Raw genomic sequence first — 17051 nt, forward strand, 5'->3', positions numbered from 1 at the left:
TAACTGTATGGTGTCTATCTTCAAACATCTATCTCTATAAAACTGAACAGTGGTGTCGCAGAGGGAGGAAATACGTTACATGACATTCTCTCAATCAGATGTATATGGGGAAAGATTTACTGCCAGCAAAAACAGTGATTTTGTCTCCTGTTAGACTGAAAGGGCTCTTGAGATTTTAATATTCGAGCACTCACTTCAGCTGATATTCTGCAATCAAATATCCCCACTCCTCCTCCTCCTCCTCTTCCTCGCAGATCTGCCTATCAGCTTAACGATCCCATCCGTCAGTTTAACTCTGACTGGTAGTCTAAATGAGTGTGGGAGAGGAGGAAATGTATTCATACAGCTGCCCTACATCCTCCAGCTACTCTAATCACTGTGTCACACAGTGCGACGTGCCAACACAAGAGGAAAAACTAACATAAATAGATTAGAGTGACAGATAAGACAGCTCGGAGGTTTCAGACTGACAGGTCGGGCCAGCAGGAGCACTGGAGGATGACTTCAGGAACAGCTACCAAAATACAAAGCCATTAGGTCAGTACACAAGAACATTTTTCCGCCTAAATTATTTAGCTATGTGGTGGCAAACCAGGCTGGATCCTGGAACAGATGGTAGAGAAGGGAAGGGGAGGGGGGTAATCCCTCTATTCAATGTCTTATAATGATCCAAGCCAAAAAAAACACCTCCACCTCCACATAGCACAGGATGGTATTACCTCTAATTAGGCAGGGCAATAATTTCATGCAAAGGTTTCCCCTCAAACCAGCCATCAACAGTGAGTGCTAAAAAGAAGAAAACAAAGGATCTGCTTCCTGCTTAACATCCCCTTTTTTGTTAGCATCTATGCTAACACCCCCCTCTCCGCCCCAAGAAAAAAAACAGATGTATTGAGTAGAGCTGAGACGATTCCTCGAATGATTCGAGGTACTGGATTACAAAAAGTACTTGAGTAATTTTCTCCACCTCAAGGAATCTTTTAATTTTAAAAAAGATCAAAGAGTGGTATTTCAAATAGAGCTGAGGCCATATTAAGAGAGTTTCAGACCATTCAAGCTAACTCTTATACAAAAAAGCAACTAGCAACAAATCTAGCTTCTTTTCTGGAGTTTGGAGACTAAACTAAACAACTGCTCTTTAACTAAACAAAAATGTATTTTATCCGATTACTCGATTAATCTATGGGATTTTCAGTAGGATACTCGGATACTAAAATATTCGATAGCTGTAGCCCTGGTATTGAGGATGGTGATTAGAGGTAGACCGATATATCGGCCGGCCGATATATCGGGCCGATATTTGGACATTTGTCTCTATCGGCCATCGGCCGTATTTTCTTTTAAAAAGCCAATTTTTGATCCGTTATATAAAATGACGCAATTTTTGATCAGGCACAAAAAAGATGATCACCTCAAACTTGTGGAACCACTTGGATACATTACATACTTTTGTTCAAATTATATTAATAAGTTTAAATTTCTTTTTTGACATTTTAAGAAGAGTGTGAATGTTTACTACTGCTTGTTACATCGTGTGTTTACTCAGACAAAAGATTTCATTGTTTTGAAAGCTGAATAAATGTTCAGAGGACTGGACACGACTTGTTGTAATAGATTTCTTTTAGTTGCTCAGAAATTGCTGCGTTTCACAATAATGTGATAAATATATATTTATTTAACAATCGGCCTGAATATCAAATTGGAAAAATCGGCTATGCATTTCGGCATCGGCTGCCCAAATTTGGAAAGCATTGGCATCGGCATCGGCCCCCAAAAAACCCATATCGGTCGACCTCTAATGGTGATCCCCAGCAGAGGGAAAGCACCCATATGAGTTACTGCTCCGTGAGGGCTTGACGTGCTCTTGGACTCTACCTTTGGACAAAGCTGTGTGGGAGATGTTGTTGGATTCAGTATGAGCTTCATCCACCACAAAAAAGCTTAGGATTAACGTCCAAGACTGATGATAGTACTGTTACAACAAGCAGGACGCAAGCTTCCAAATCCTCTGAGGACAGCTAATAAAACATGCAGGGGCTGAGACCTGGCCTCTTCGAGCAGTGGCATTTCAGCAGACCCTGACAAACACAGCGGCCACCCACACACAAAAGAAGGATATAAATACACACAATTAGCTTTAAAGGAGTCAAACCTGTAAGGTTCACAAGCAAACTGTCAGCTCTGAATCTAAAATACTCACACCAGCTGCTAAAGGTAACCATTTTTCCAAAAACATAAGCAGAAGCAGGGGGTTAGAACAATGGGCTTTCAGGAACATATGAGAGCAGAGTGTGGATATTACACAGTGTACAGTAGTGATCCAGATTAACTCTGCCTGTTCATGTGTGAAATGGAGACTTGATCCCTGACTGATAGTGTGCTATGCCTGCAGCAAACACAAGCTGCATATTTTTCATCTCTCCAAACACCTAACAACTGCAATATATTGGATTACACATCACATCCTTCACTGTGCAACAACATTGGCACATTAAAATACAGCCTGACACGACACACTGTAGCTCTGGCTGACTCAAAGCCTGTCGTCTTTTTATAAACCAAAGGTGAATGTAGCTGGCTGTGTGGCTGAGTTGCTGGGAATAAGCCTCATATATTCTTGGAATGTTAATGTTGGGCTTTGACCGTGGCAGTCTCACCAGCTCCTCCTCTTGTCGCCAGGCCATTAATGACAATGAAAATACTACTTAGCCTTGCCTGAGCCAAATACTTTGTCTTTTCAAGTACAGATGCAGCAATAATATGGTTTTATCTCTCTGATTTCAAAGTACAAGCAGGAGTCTCAAACAGCTAGATCATGGAGTATGGTATCTGTTTATTAGGGTTTAGTGCTAGCTGTGATACTGAACAGTAAGTTTTATAATCAAGAGTAAGATGGAAAAAATGTTCTTTAAAAGAGAGAATTTAAAGTTTTAAAAGGCACTGTGAGGAGTTTCATGTTCTGTTGATTCTGGCTTAACTTATGATTTTACTTGCTGGTAGGGCTGGGTATTGTTGAGAATTTATTGACACCAGTACCGACACCTTCGCTTCAATACTGGTTCCTGAACAATACATTTTTTAGTACCAATTATATAATGTCAATTTTAATAAAAAGAAAGTTACATTACATGTTACAGTACAAATTTTGAATCTTATTTTTCACTCATATTTTTCCACTCTGAGCATTTTCCTTACAGAAAATAAACAACAAATAATTGCCTGTGAAAAAAGAACAGTTGCAAACAAGTGACAGGTCAGTATTAACTGAGTGCACCTTAAATGTTTTTATAACTGACAATGAAATTTTTTCTTATTTTTTTTCTATGCCAAAATAATCCTCCTCCTTGCTCTGGGGTTGGGACTGCCCAAACTGACCAAAAGAGACAAATGTAAGCGTGATTGATTTGCATGCAGATGTTTTTTTAGGCTACAGCATTTGTCTTGGTTCATCCAGAGAGCCAATCACCATTATCAGATCTTGACCATGTGATTAACCCTTTGGGCACCCAAACTTTGCACCGAAAGACGAGGCATGTTTTGACACACAGTACTACCAAAGTGTTTTGGTTGGTATCATAAAAGAACCAAAGTTTGGTATCCAGCCCTACTTGTTTGAGACTAAAAATGATGCCTCAAGTGGAGTACATTGTAGGACAAAACAGATTTTCCCACTATCACCCTGTAGTGACACTTGTGGGTAAAGCAAACTCTAAAGATGTAGAAAAATAAAATGTGACAAGATGTGAAAGAATTCAGGTGGTTTAAGGTAAATCATCTCCAGAGACTAACCTGACTTTATAAAAAATGTGGACATGCTGTGGGTTGTTTTAGTAAATAAAGTTGCACTCAGACACAACAAGTCCAGACAAGACATAGGCAAAGCATCCTCTTCAAAATAAAAGCTTACAATACACTGAAAGTGGGATGTCCTTGACTGACAGACACCAGAGGTAAATATTATGATTTAAAAAAGATAGCTAAAAAAATATTGACCCGGCATTGAATCAGGAAAAAAAAAACCTTCAGGTGTAACTTTGCCTGAGCTAAAGGTTTCCTTCAAGTTAAATCAAAGCTTATTTTGTCATCAAGGCCTTAAGTTTCATTCATCTAACTCAATGGGAGGTCTTTAAAGATTTACAGGGGCCCTGCCAATCAGTGTCGAATATTACAGAAACACATATGGTTTGAGTAGTGTGTCCTCAAAGAGCTTCCATGCTGCCATACATAGAGCCATTTTACTCTGTTACCTTTCAAAGCCCTGGTTGTAGAGTTTCTCCCTATCAAACAAAACTGCAATATAAAATGTATTTTTGTAAATCCTCCCTCAGTACTGATCATGAGTACAAAACATTTTGTAAGAAGATAAAGAATTCTTATGTTTGCTTAATTAATTCTCATTTATTAAATTCTCCTTAATTCAGCGTCTTATCACTGCTGATCTTGTATTACTGTGAAGGTTATGGAAGGCATCAATAAAAGATGTGACACTATTTTAGATTCAGCTGAAAACTCCTCGAAGTGCTTTAAAACATTTCACAAATTTCATTTAACACAAAACATCTGCTGAGACTGTGTCCTTGGTGCAAAACCTGTCTGTCACTTTTTCTGTCACTTGTTTTCCTGGCCTTTGAATACTACAGTCAGAATCATGTCAGTAATATTAAATGTGATGTGGAGTTGCGTGTCCTATTCCAGGTGTGAGATATGCTAGCATTTGGAGAGTGGTGTATGGTGTCGGATCAGGGTAAAGACGCAGGAAGACAGTTTTTAGTAAGGTTTAAAAATCAATCATGAATGGCTGATGAACAGGGAGCAGTGTGAGAGGAACATTTTAAAATGTGCAGTAAGACACAGATTGTAGGTATTTTAGACATATCATCCAAATGCCAACCTGCTAAAGCCTGGCATTACACAAAACATAAATAGTGGTGCAATTACATGAAAAGGGCTTAATTACCACACTGTTATGAGACAGTGTTAAATAATCCCATGCTTGCATTGTGTTTAAGTACACCATATGCCGTGCTCATGCATACAAAATCAGTCTCTAGAGCTTCAGCCGTGGCAAGCACCTCCTGGAAATCCATGAGGACAGTATGGAGCTACAGTCCTGTTAAAATAGCTTCCCACTGCATCTGTGAGCTTATTAAAAGCCACTGAGAGCTTATTCACTACAGTGCAGCATTCAGCCATGTGAATACATGCGTATCAATTTAAAATGTGTAGACCATTCACATATACTTACATTATATATATTACACTTTCATTATATATATATATATATATATATATATATATATATATATATATATATATATATATATATATATATATATATATATGCAAGTTAACGCGTTATTTTCGCGTTAACCCGTCAATCTATTAACGCCGTTGAATATTTTATCGCACATTAGTGCATGTTGCTCACATGCTTTTATTTTGTAAATGTCTGTTGCTGACCCCGGCGGAACCAGAAGTGAAATTGGCGGAAAAACACGATGAGTAACCAAAACAAGCATGGAGAAGAGGGGCAACTCCACGGAACTTAAAGGCGCTCGCCGCTTAGTGTATCAGTCCGCGCGCACGGCGTGCCAGATATAAACAAACGCAGGTAGTCTGCCAGGACGAAGAGACACGATGAGAACTAGAGCTTTATTTAGCAGTGTTTTTGTGTAAAAGTAACACGCTGAAAATTCTCTAAATAAAGCGTGAATGCATACCAATATCAGAGTTTTTCAGTGGGAGTCAGTTCATTTGTGTTTTTGGTCAAGTAAAAATTGGCCCCGTCTGAGTGCAGAGGAAACCGGCAGAGGAGCAGGGAGGGGGCGTTTGGTGCGAGCGCTCTGGGCTTCTGCTGCACAAAATCACTGCTGTAGGGGTAATTTCTGCCCTAAACCTTGTGATAGGACCCAACTTGTTCCATCCCGGAGTATCACTTTAATGCCCTGACAGTGGCAATAAGCTTTAATTTTGTATTTACATTTCGTAAATTTGATTTGCACTAAATATGTGATCTAACTATTACTGTATAACAAGTACTGATTTAGTGTTTGCATGACAGAGGTTATGGCACTTTGGTTTATATGGTAGAACATTCCAATAAGAGTACACTATACACTGCTTTTGAATTCATTATTAGATTTTGAATTTACAATGCAATTAATTATGATAAATCAGGGAAATCATGCGATTAATTACAATTAAAAGTTTTAATCGTTGCCCAGCCCTACTATATATATATATATATATATATATATATATATATATATATATATATATATATATATATAAAGCAGCTGTGGCTGCTGAGCAACTGTATTTGCAGTGCAGGTCAGACTGTGTGCTCGGCCAATAAATGGCTGGAGTTTAATGTGCCTTGACCTTCTATCTTTCTTTCAGCAGCTCCTTACATATATTGCTGTCTCTCCTCATATATCACTTCGGCAAATGGCGCCCTTCACCCTGCTCCCTACTCTTCTCCTGTCCCCTCCCTAAAAGGCTGAGGGGACATCTTTGCCCACTGTATTGGACTGACAGCACTGGCAGCTTCCTCACAGGGCTCATGGGGTGGGGCGTGAGGGGGGGAAACAAGGCTTGACGAAGGGGGGAAATGCTGCAATGAATAATTATGTTTCATAACATGCCCCCATCCTCCCCTCCTTTATTAGCATCAAACAATAATTAATGAGGAACAAGGGGCACTGAGGAGTCTGCTTTTCGCTTTCCAGAACAAGAGGGTCAATATGCCCTTCAACCCTTTTTCTCCCTCTGCCGTCAAAGCAGGATACACCCCATTCCTCTGAAAAATAAAAATAAAAAAATAAAGAAAGGAGGGGAAAAAAATGCTCTTGCTTATTTATGATGCCAGTCGCTCTGCTGGGGAAAACACAGCAATCCTGCTTCACTCAGCAAAAACAGGCTGGATCACTTTACGCAGCAGTTCACCCGCCTCCATCTCCACACCTCTTCTCAGCAGGCCAGCCCAACAATTCAATAATGAATATGAAATGCCTCCTAATTGATGTCTATGGGAGTTGGAGCTGGGCTGAAAATATGTGGCAATCGGACACGGGCTTGACTTGATTATGTATTTGTTTCAGGTTAGAGTAAAAAAAAAATCTCTGATCAGCAGTAGCAAAAGCCAGTCCTGATCAAATTAGCTTTACACTAAGAGCTCCATTGATCTTGGCACTCATCTGTGCAGATGAGACCAGGGAAAGGCAGCTGGTAATCCAATAGCAGAGATGGGGAGTGCTTCAAGGACTCTGCTGTGTTTATCCACCTATTTCCTACACAAAGAGGGAAGATGTTAGCGCACGCTGCTCACTGGACTGACTGGAAGCCATGGGGGCTTTGGTGGGATGAATGGGAGCCACAGTGTGACCAAAAGCATGGAGCTTGTGAGCTGGGAGTAACTGCTTTAGCCTTATCTAACATGTAATGAGTAAACAGGATGAATCAAACAGAGCCTGGATCAGGGGTTTATATGAGCTGTATGCTCAAGTCCTGATTCATGCTTCATTTCATTATCCTCACTGAAAAAATAATCGAGAGGTTACGCTGTTTAAAGGTTCCATTCACTTGGGTGTGAAAATGTAAGGTTAAGAGAATCAATGTCGGGGAAATCTGCCTTTACACTTTGATAACTTCATCGCAGCAAAGCATCGATGCAAGCCTTTCGTGATCAATTTTGCATGACATGAATGACATCAAACAAGTACCCCAGAGGGCAGGGAGCACATGGAATGAAACAGAGCAAAACTAAGGTAGTAAAAGGGCAAAACACACACAGCTGTTTCACTTGTGGAAATAGTTCCAGTGAAGTGCGCCTGAATGGTATCGCTGTCGTGCATTAAGCGTAGTGCTGCCACAACAGCGCACCCTCCCTCTGTGTGTGTGTGTGTGTGTGTGTGTCTCTCTCACACACACACACACACCCGTAATCCATCAAGGATTCATGAGTGAATGCTCAATAACAAGACTGAGTGCATTTCTCTCCTTCATATCAGTGCAGCGGGGAAAAGGAGTGAGAACTCTTCAGCAGCCCACAGACACACACCACAAACACACACACTCCTCTCATACCACACTAATAACCTTGGGCTGTCTACCAATGCCATGGCTTTATGGAACTGTACAGGCTCTAAATAGAAGCTCTATTTCTCACCAGCAGTCGGTAACAGCTCTATTTCAGACGCCCTGTCATTAAATATTTATCTTAGCAGAGTTGCTGATCATACCAAGGTGATAACCGTTTAAAAATCTAAATCTGAGAGTTTTTTTCCTGGCCCCTCGCAGCCCAGCTCCATCCACCACTGCCACAACAAAGGCCTATTTTTAAAAGGATTATCTACAAGTGTTCCTTTAATCAGCGCGTGGCAGAACTGCAGAAATCCCTCAACAGCGGTCCCACAGGAATACCTTTCTCTGAAGCCCTATCAGGCAGAGGATCTCCTTCACCGACAGGCAGACTGAACGAGTGGGAGTGAGCGTGTTTGAGGATGAAAAGCTGCGCTGCTACCTTGCTATGATGTGCTCTCCAACAATCTCGGAACAAAAGAGCCTCCATTTTGAAGTGGAGTTATGAAGGCACGGCTCTCCTAAGGCCCTCTGTTGTTGTGTTGTCCTATTGCTTTCTATCCTCTTTGTTAGCCTTGCTTGTTTGTTATGCTAGCAAGATAAGCCACTGTTGTGGGTGGCTGGGTTGCACTACAGCAACCGGTGTACTGCCTGAGTGCCAAAGCTGACAGTCTGTGGGAGGGATTGTGGGCGTTATGGATCACTAGGAGACAGATGTCCGGTCTTGCCCCGATGCTGACTAAACGCTAACCCTAAAAAGCGCGTGTTTGCAAACTGGACGGCTTCCTGGTGGGTCTAAAGTTGATCTTTATTAGAGCAATGGAGTCAGCTCACTTTATCATGGCAACGTGCCTCTTTTGCTGGCGCAGGGCTGAGCAGCTTTGTTATTTATGTAACATAAGAGGTGGAAGTCGACTCTGTTACAGCCTGATAAACATAACAAGCTGTCTCTCGCAGGCAAACAAGCACTTTGAGTGAGCGAAAAAGTGACACCAGGCTGGAGCAAACAAAGAAATGTGAGGTTTGGACGAAGGTTGAAAAACATTAAGTGAATGTAGTGAAAGCCTCTGGAGAACAGATGACTGTCTGGGCATTGCCAAGGCACAGCAGTGTTGTCTACCATCGAGATTCTCCGCTGCACTAAATGAGTGTCATGCTCCAGTAAGCAGAATCAAACCCTTTGAGCATCTGTTGCCTTAACTCTCCCTCTCTTTGTTTTGTGCTCCGTCACAGTTAATGATTTCCTCAAGATCTCCATTTTCCACGTATGATTTACATGTTTGAAATGCTTAGTTGAGCAGACACAGGTTTGCAAAGCAGCCGTTACTGCCAAGCGAAATCCAAAGAGTGTTTGTGCACAGCCCAGAAATTAGATTTTAAGAAGCCAGGTTGATCAAGGAGAAACAGACAGGGGGGTAACAGAACGGTGCCGCTCAGTTTCTTTGAGTTTACATATCTAAATGGTGCAGTCATCCCTTCCAGAGAACACCGCCAGTAAAAACAACTACAACCAACCCCCACCAGAAGCACGAGCCTCTAACATTTCCTCAATTCAGCTTGACAGTCAAGCCCATTAGATCTTTCTGTGAATTAAAGCTAGTTAACTTAAAGCACTGACACACATCAAGAATGGTCATTAGCCTGCCTTTTTAGCATAAAAAACAGGAATGATTTGCCGGTTCAGAGAGATCATCTCCCTACATGCAGCCTGGGGCAGCCCTCACCGTCTACCTCATTATTTTTGGAAGAACAAGGCCGCTGATGAAGCCGGCTGGGTTAAATGTAAGGTGCTTTGGTAATGACCTGGCTTACACACACAGCGGCGGCAGCAGCAGACTGCTTTAAGCTGCTCCTATTACAGACAAAAAAGAAAAAGCAGTAACTCGCCAACACTGTAAATATAGGGCTAAATCTCTCTCGACTAAGCCGTAAAATCAAAGTGGGATTGTTGGAGAACATAACTCCCACGCAGCTGCACATTCTGCACAGGGAAAAAAAAAGAAAGCTGTCAAATGTTGGCTTTTTACGAATACTAGCCGAGCTGACAAGTGCCAATGATACACCATGAGTGATAAAGACATTCATTCCTGCTCAGAGAGAGGTTTTCCAGATGTGATAGAAGTCTGCAATGCTCCGCTGCTTCATTACCGGAGAGAAAGAGGCTGCTGCCATGTTTTCCCATTTGCGTTGCCAGGGTGACAAATGAAAAGCAGAATCGCCCACACAACTAATCAAATGAGTGAGTGACAACAAGTCAATATTTTCTCATTGTGTGGACAAGTAATACATCTACACAGTAACGGGCTGTGCTTCAAGGCACAGGCATAGTATGCTTGCAGCATTATACGGGTAATGTGCCAATAATCCAGCTCGGTGTGGTTGTTAAAAGCAGCGCCAATAAAGACGCAGTATCAAAGACAACCTTTAGTAAGAATGGGCTGTTTTACTAATTCAGCAGACATCGTCTAGACTCTGCACTTCAAGCAAACATACAACAGTTGAATGACAAAACTGTGGTCGAACATTGATCTGTTGAGCTCTGAGGCTAAATAAGTCATCTAGGGATGCACGATATTGGTATCGGCTGATATGAAAATTTCTGCTGATAGGCACAGCCAATAAAGTGCTATTCAGTTAGGATTATTATTATTATTTTCCATCTGAAAAATAAGCTCCAGGATAGACTTAGCTTTCTTTAGAGTGAAAAAACAAACAAACTTGTGATTATCGGTATCGGCCAAAAGGGGTTTTGATATATCGGCATATCGGATATCGGCAAAAATCCAATATCGTGCATCCCTAAAGTCATTCTAAAGGTGAAGAGTTTGCATTCACACTGAGGTGTTAAAGAGTATGACAGAGCTGAGAGAGTTCACATTGTAAGCTTTTGCTCTGATTCTTCAGAGCCTACTTGTCACTTTTAAAGAACGTCCTTCTGAAACACAGACATCAAGGCTGCTTTGACAAAATAAGAATCTGCCCTAAAGATGAAACGGAGCAAACATCATCTCTACACGCTTGGTTAAACACCAGTAAGATCAATGGGTAAAATTTATCAGCAAATATTACCATTCGCCGCCTGGCATGTAATCATTAAGGAATGGCGCTGATGCATTATTCATCATCTGATGTATAATTCAGACTTAACAGCAGATTCTATGCATAAATAACGCTGTGATACATTTAAACACATTAAATGTTTACTCGCTAAAATCGGAAATGAAGGCACAGCACGATTGCTTCCCCCCGCTGCTTGTCATTTGATTATTTGCAAGGATTTCTGGGGACGTACAGTGGATAGTGAGCTCCAGACTCTGATGGCTCATTCATTCTAACACTCAAACACATAATGGACTCAGGCTGGTTTTATCTGATTTAAGGCGAGGAGAGAGGCAGTTGATGTCCAAACAGCATCTTGTTCCTTTGTTGTATTCAGTAAATGATAGTCAGGACTTTTTAAATGAAACAGAGGAATAACAACTGTTTTATTTTCTTGCACATGAAGACTTTAGCCTCTGCATAAAAGCATCTTAGGTCTGTGAGGATGTTCCTGTCCAAGTGTCAGAGCTGGTGTCAAAGGGACAGTCAACAGGGATGAGGATGAGGCAGTGAGGACACACAGGCTCCATCTGACGGTGTTCGGAGCGGGCTGGGCCTGTAGGGATTGCAATTCCACTTTATGACCATGCACTGAATTAACAAGGCCAGATGTCCCCCCACTTAACATGTGTGAAAGTGCCCTCGGATGGGCTCAGCTGCTTTAAAGATGTACAAGCATAGAGGGGGAAAAGACGACAGGGCCCATTTTCAATTATCCCAATTTCTCACTCATCTACAGCTCCTGAGGTTCATGTTAATTAAAGATATCGTCCCTTCTTCTGTGCACAAAACAAATTAGATGGAAATGTTTCTGTGAACAGTTCTTCATCATTCTCTTTCACCCACAAGAGGGTTCTGCCTCCTTAACACGGCTACTAGCTTCATGTGTACTCAGTCAATCTGAAGCTAATGCTTTCTAAATGCGTCACTGATAAACCACTATCACACAGGACAATAGTTCAGGAAGTGCCTGGCTGGTTCACTCCACTTCAAAATGAAACCCATCTGAAGAATCAACAAGACCTGAAGAGATTTATCCTCGCTCCTCGATACAGAGTCTGTCTCTTCAGGAGGATGGAAACAGCACCAACAATGGTATGGACAGCCATGACTCCTCATTGATTTTCCGCCTGGCTTTATGGCCAGACGGCTCCCGCATTTTTGTATTGTAGGGGTCAGATGTGGGAGGAAAGGGGGGGAAAATACATTTTATGTGGCATTTCAGACATATTCCATGAATACAAAAGCTAGTTGTGTAATTTAGCTTTTTCCTGATCAGCTTTTTACAAACAGTGCTTTTAATAGGTCATGCATACCATCTGTTTTCTTTTATGTGGCTTATTATAATAACAGCTGGGTCATTTCTGTGTGATTACAGTGGAATACAGTTGAGTCATCCAGACTGTTACACAAATGGAAAACATATCAAGACCCCAGCGGACCAACTTATTAGACAGAAATTTAGAGGCGCGCCACCACTGCATGGACTACACTTTCTATGATTCTTTATGCATTACATCATGGTGCTAAAAAACTACACTCAGACAACCTCTGACTGTATTCTTAGCAGCCATCAACTTGACACGAGGAGGAGGGAAAAAAGGTGGGCAGAGACGCAGCGTGGTGCAATCCCAGTGAGGACCATCAGGCAAGCAGATTAAATAACATTTTTCCAATGCCCTGTCAAACATCGAGTCGCCTCTGAGCAGCTAGACAGCCGTTACAGCCTCACTCTATGAAGCATCGCTCTCTCTGTATGGTCGGAAACAGCCTCTTTGATCCAGATATCGCCCCTCCGATTCCTCAGAGGTGACACTTGTACACGCGCTTGAATGTGAGCTGAATGTTTACTAGATCCCTCCACCTTGTCAGTGGTGAGACTTGTGTTTGTGACTCACGGCTCTGCGATGCTTCCCTCAGTTTACATGAATCAACAGCACAGACAGCGGGCTCAGACCTGGATCAAATTGCATGTCATATTTAATTTCTTACAAACACTGGTATGAAGCTCCGCAAACAGAGATGATGTGAAAGGATACTTAGAGTAGTATGGTAATGTGTACTTAATTTAGATTAAGTCTGCTGTTTTCTCATCTGATAGAAGCCTTACTGCGAAACACTCAGGGCTCTCTTCCCATACAAATCCCACGCTGCAGAACAACTCCAGCTCTTGTGTACAACTCCATTAAGAGAGCTGACCACTTCCTTCTCCATTCAATCCACAAGTAGTGAAACTAAATGGATATCCTAACCTCCGGGGAGGTGAGGAAGAGGCCATTTCAAAACGTGTTCGGGAGGACAAGCAAGGCAATTTTCCCTCACATGACAGTGGAGGCTGAGACTGTGATTGCATGTTAGCCACAAAACCAAAACACTGCAGTACATTAATAGTTACTGACTCATAGACTAACCTATAACTTTAAGACAAGGAGCACGTCTCCTCTGATTAAGATCATCAAAGCAACAAAACACACATGATGTAAAATGGGATTTAACTCTAAAAACAGCACAAGGAGAACTGAGGTGATCAGTTTTCCTATACACAAGGTACAACTTAGTCTATTGTGATTTACTTTTGCTTATTAGGCAACAGGATATACCGCACCCCTTTCAATGTAATATCAGGAAATCTTCTTATTGGTAAAGATACACTACATTCCAAACAGCAGCCAATTCAGACACTCAAACGCAATCCCAACAGTGGCATTTTCTCGCACTTTAGTCAAATGTTAAAAGATAAAGCATTACTTTTTGGGTGTGATGTGAGGAGAAAAAATCAAATTATCTTTCACTGCATAAAAACCTTTGCAAGTGCGCTATAAATCAAAGAATAATAGCTCGTTACGAATCATGACACATCACTTACACAAATGCAACATGTATACATTTGCATGATTTTTATAAGGTTTCAAAGTTTAATCTGTATCACTGGCTGTAAACGTCCTTCATGTTACACCAACCATCCTTTATCCCCAGCTCTTATGCCTTACATTAGCCCGTGCAGCCAGTGGATTAATCACATCTGAATCATTAAGCTAGAGGTCACTTCCCAGCCAGCAAGGGGAGCAAGACAAAAAGCTGTAGGAAGCTGGAGATTAGCTCCTCGCACTTAGCAATGCAACTTCTGAGTCCATGTTAATAGTTCAGGGAGAGAAGCAGCAGCAGCAGTGGGGGGGATTTCTGGAAAAAGGGTTGTTTTCATGGTCCAGAGATTCAAAGGCAATCAGGGTTTACCCTTCCTCTTGATTTGAATCTTGTAACAAGGAGGGAAGCTTCTTTGTACTGAAGAGACCACATCCCCCCTGAGGATCCAGCTTCTGACTGGAGTCACATGAAAACTTACTATGACCAATTTTACACCCATTTAAGTAAACAAGACCTCCTCCCCCTGTCTTTACTATAACTGGAAAACATTAGATAAGCTGCCTCTCAGACAAATAACTGTAGTCTGCGTTCAAATCCTAAGCTGCTGCCCCCCCTCTCTCTCTTAAACACACACATCCCACCAGCCACCCACCCCCTCACCCCTTTTTTTTTCAACAACAGGCAAAGACCCCCCTCCACACACACACACACAGAGTAGGAGCTGCATGTGCTAAGGCCACAGTTCATAGCCTCTGGGGTGCTGAAGGGGGAAGTCAAGTTAATTTGGTAGCCCTTCAGCAGTTTGCAACTGGTACAGCCTCATCTCCCAAACACAGCCCCCTACCATAATGTCTAAAAGGCTGAACTTCTCTCCAGTATCACAGTCTCATTATCAATGTATGACAGGCTGTAAATCAAACAAATACTTTGTAGAACTTGGGGAAACCCCAGATATTAACTTTATGTGCCACAGATCTTCCTGTCAAATGCAGTGAAGTTGATTTGCACACTTACAACCAAAAAGTTCTGTTCTTTCTTTTAACTCAGAAGCATTGTTTACTAGCCAGCACAGAGCCATTTGAGACCTCCTTGTGTTTAGTCCATTATTGCCACCTTAAAACCATTAGCTAGATGAACGCCTGTCCCAGCCTGGTCAGGTCATGGAGGTTGCTGGAGGGTCTGCTGCACCGTCCGCACAGAGCCAAGTTTTACAACAATACAGCCAACTTTCAGCTCGCAGGAGCACTCGCAAACATTTGACTCGAGGTCACGCACGCTTCCTACTCTGTGTCTAAACACAATGTGTATTAGGTCAAAGTCTATGTGCCAGCAGGCTTAATGTAACAATATTGCCTGAATTCCGTTTTTTTAATCACCCGCACATTGCTCCCCCGGTCTACCCCCTCCTCCTCCTCCCTCCTTCCTCCAACCACAACCGTCCTGCAATCTTTTTTTTCTGTATTCAACAACTCACCCGCCAGTCTGGTGATTCTTGGAGTCCCAGAGACCGCTGCAAACAAGTTCAAAACGCGATTCTTGCCCGGGTTGACCCTCCGAGCTGGGCCAAATCCAACAACCGGGACAAACCGACGCGAACACGGGCACTTTTTTCTCCAGAACACCCCCAGTTTTTAAAACCCGCTGCCCGCACGAATGGGCTCAGTCGAGCACTTGCTTCAACAAAAGACGGGTTTCACTTTACTGATGGACTGTTCACGTCGGGAAAAAGGCACTACAACGTCCCCTCGCAGCAGCTCCGTTTAGTCCCTTTTTGGCTCTGTTGTTGTTGCCGTCGTTAATAAGTGTCCGCATGAAAACTAACACGGCGCTGGTAGTTGTTTCGAGGGGTAGGAAACCAGCGAGTTCGCCGTTTACAGGCTCCGCTTCCTTTTTCCACACACACATACACACACGCTCTCTCCCCACTCTTCTCTCTCTCTCTTTTCCTATGCACACACACTCTCCACGCTCCCCCTATCGCTCCCTTCGTCTCTGTAAACCCCCCTCTCCCTCCTCCTCCTCTTCAGCTGTTCAACAGACGCATCCACATGGCTGACCTAGTCTTTCTTTATCCAGACACTAGTGAAGGAGAATTACCCCGACCACACTCCAAAAAATGGAGAAAAAAACCGAGCGAAACAAAAACATGGACTGGATTCAAATAATCATCACGAACAAAAGGGTGGAGGTGGTGGTTGGGGGGACGCCAATGGGGCTTTTGATTGATGGCAGCCCCGTAGGGACAACGCTGCGTGCACGGTGTGTGTGTGTGTGTTTGTGTGTGTGGTGCACCGGGAAGGGAGATGCACAACAGCAGCCAAAGTGGCCCGACCGACCATCAGCAGCAAACCGATCAATGGTAACGCTTATGGGAATGTGAGTGAAACACAAAAGCGAGACAATGAAAGCTAGTAGTAGTTGTAGTATTGCCTTGTAAATAACGGCTCAATACCCTACATTTTTCTCTCCACACAATGCCACAATGCATTGACACGTTTGATATGAATAAATAAGTCATAGATAAAATGTTGTTCTTACAGTGAACATTAATGGCGTATTCATCTGCTGAAAAAAATACATTGGAAAGTGTCTGAATGCTTCTCAGGCATGTGGAACTCATTTGCATTTTTGGATAATGAATTAATTAGTCACCCCACCCATTAAAAAGGCAGAAACAAGCATGGATGATAATGTGAATAGTCCATTAGCAATATTCTGGGTGGGATGAGGAGGGGGGATTTTAATGGCTAGCTCCATGCACATCACATCAAATGTGATCCTGGTTATTTTCCGGGGTCTCTCACTAATTTTGTCATATTCTGATGGAAAACATAGATCGCATTCTGCTTTCTCTTTCTTTTACCCCAGCTCACAGAAAAAAAATCTGACTGACACCTCCTCTGAGGAAGTCAGAATAGCGGGAAAACAAAGATGGACTGCATTAAGATTTAAATTAATAGGATAATTTCCATTCCACTGAGCGCGCTTGACACATTTTCATTGTCTTA

The 17051-nt window shown here is 42.3% G+C and overlaps 1 protein-coding gene across 4 annotated transcripts in view; it reads right to left on the reverse strand.

The window, feature by feature from the left end:
* rerea (arginine-glutamic acid dipeptide (RE) repeats a) overlaps positions 1–17051 on the reverse strand; it is a 148913-nt gene that overhangs the window by 85575 nt on the left and 46287 nt on the right. Inside the window, exon 1 of one of the 4 annotated variants that reach the window (XM_074680825.1) lies at positions 15518–16018. The exons of the other annotated variants lie outside the window; for them this stretch is intronic. The gene's annotated coding sequence lies outside the window, so the exon portion shown is untranslated. Of the gene's footprint in view, positions 1–15517; positions 16019–17051 lie in introns of those variants that run through there. 4 annotated transcript variants of the gene reach the window in all.

Source organism: Halichoeres trimaculatus, unplaced genomic scaffold (assembly GCF_033239565.1).
Source record: "Halichoeres trimaculatus isolate MK-OKI-2021-1 unplaced genomic scaffold, fHalTri1.1 fHalTri1_scaffold_11, whole genome shotgun sequence".
Taxonomy (NCBI): Eukaryota; Metazoa; Chordata; class Actinopteri; order Labriformes; family Labridae; genus Halichoeres; species Halichoeres trimaculatus.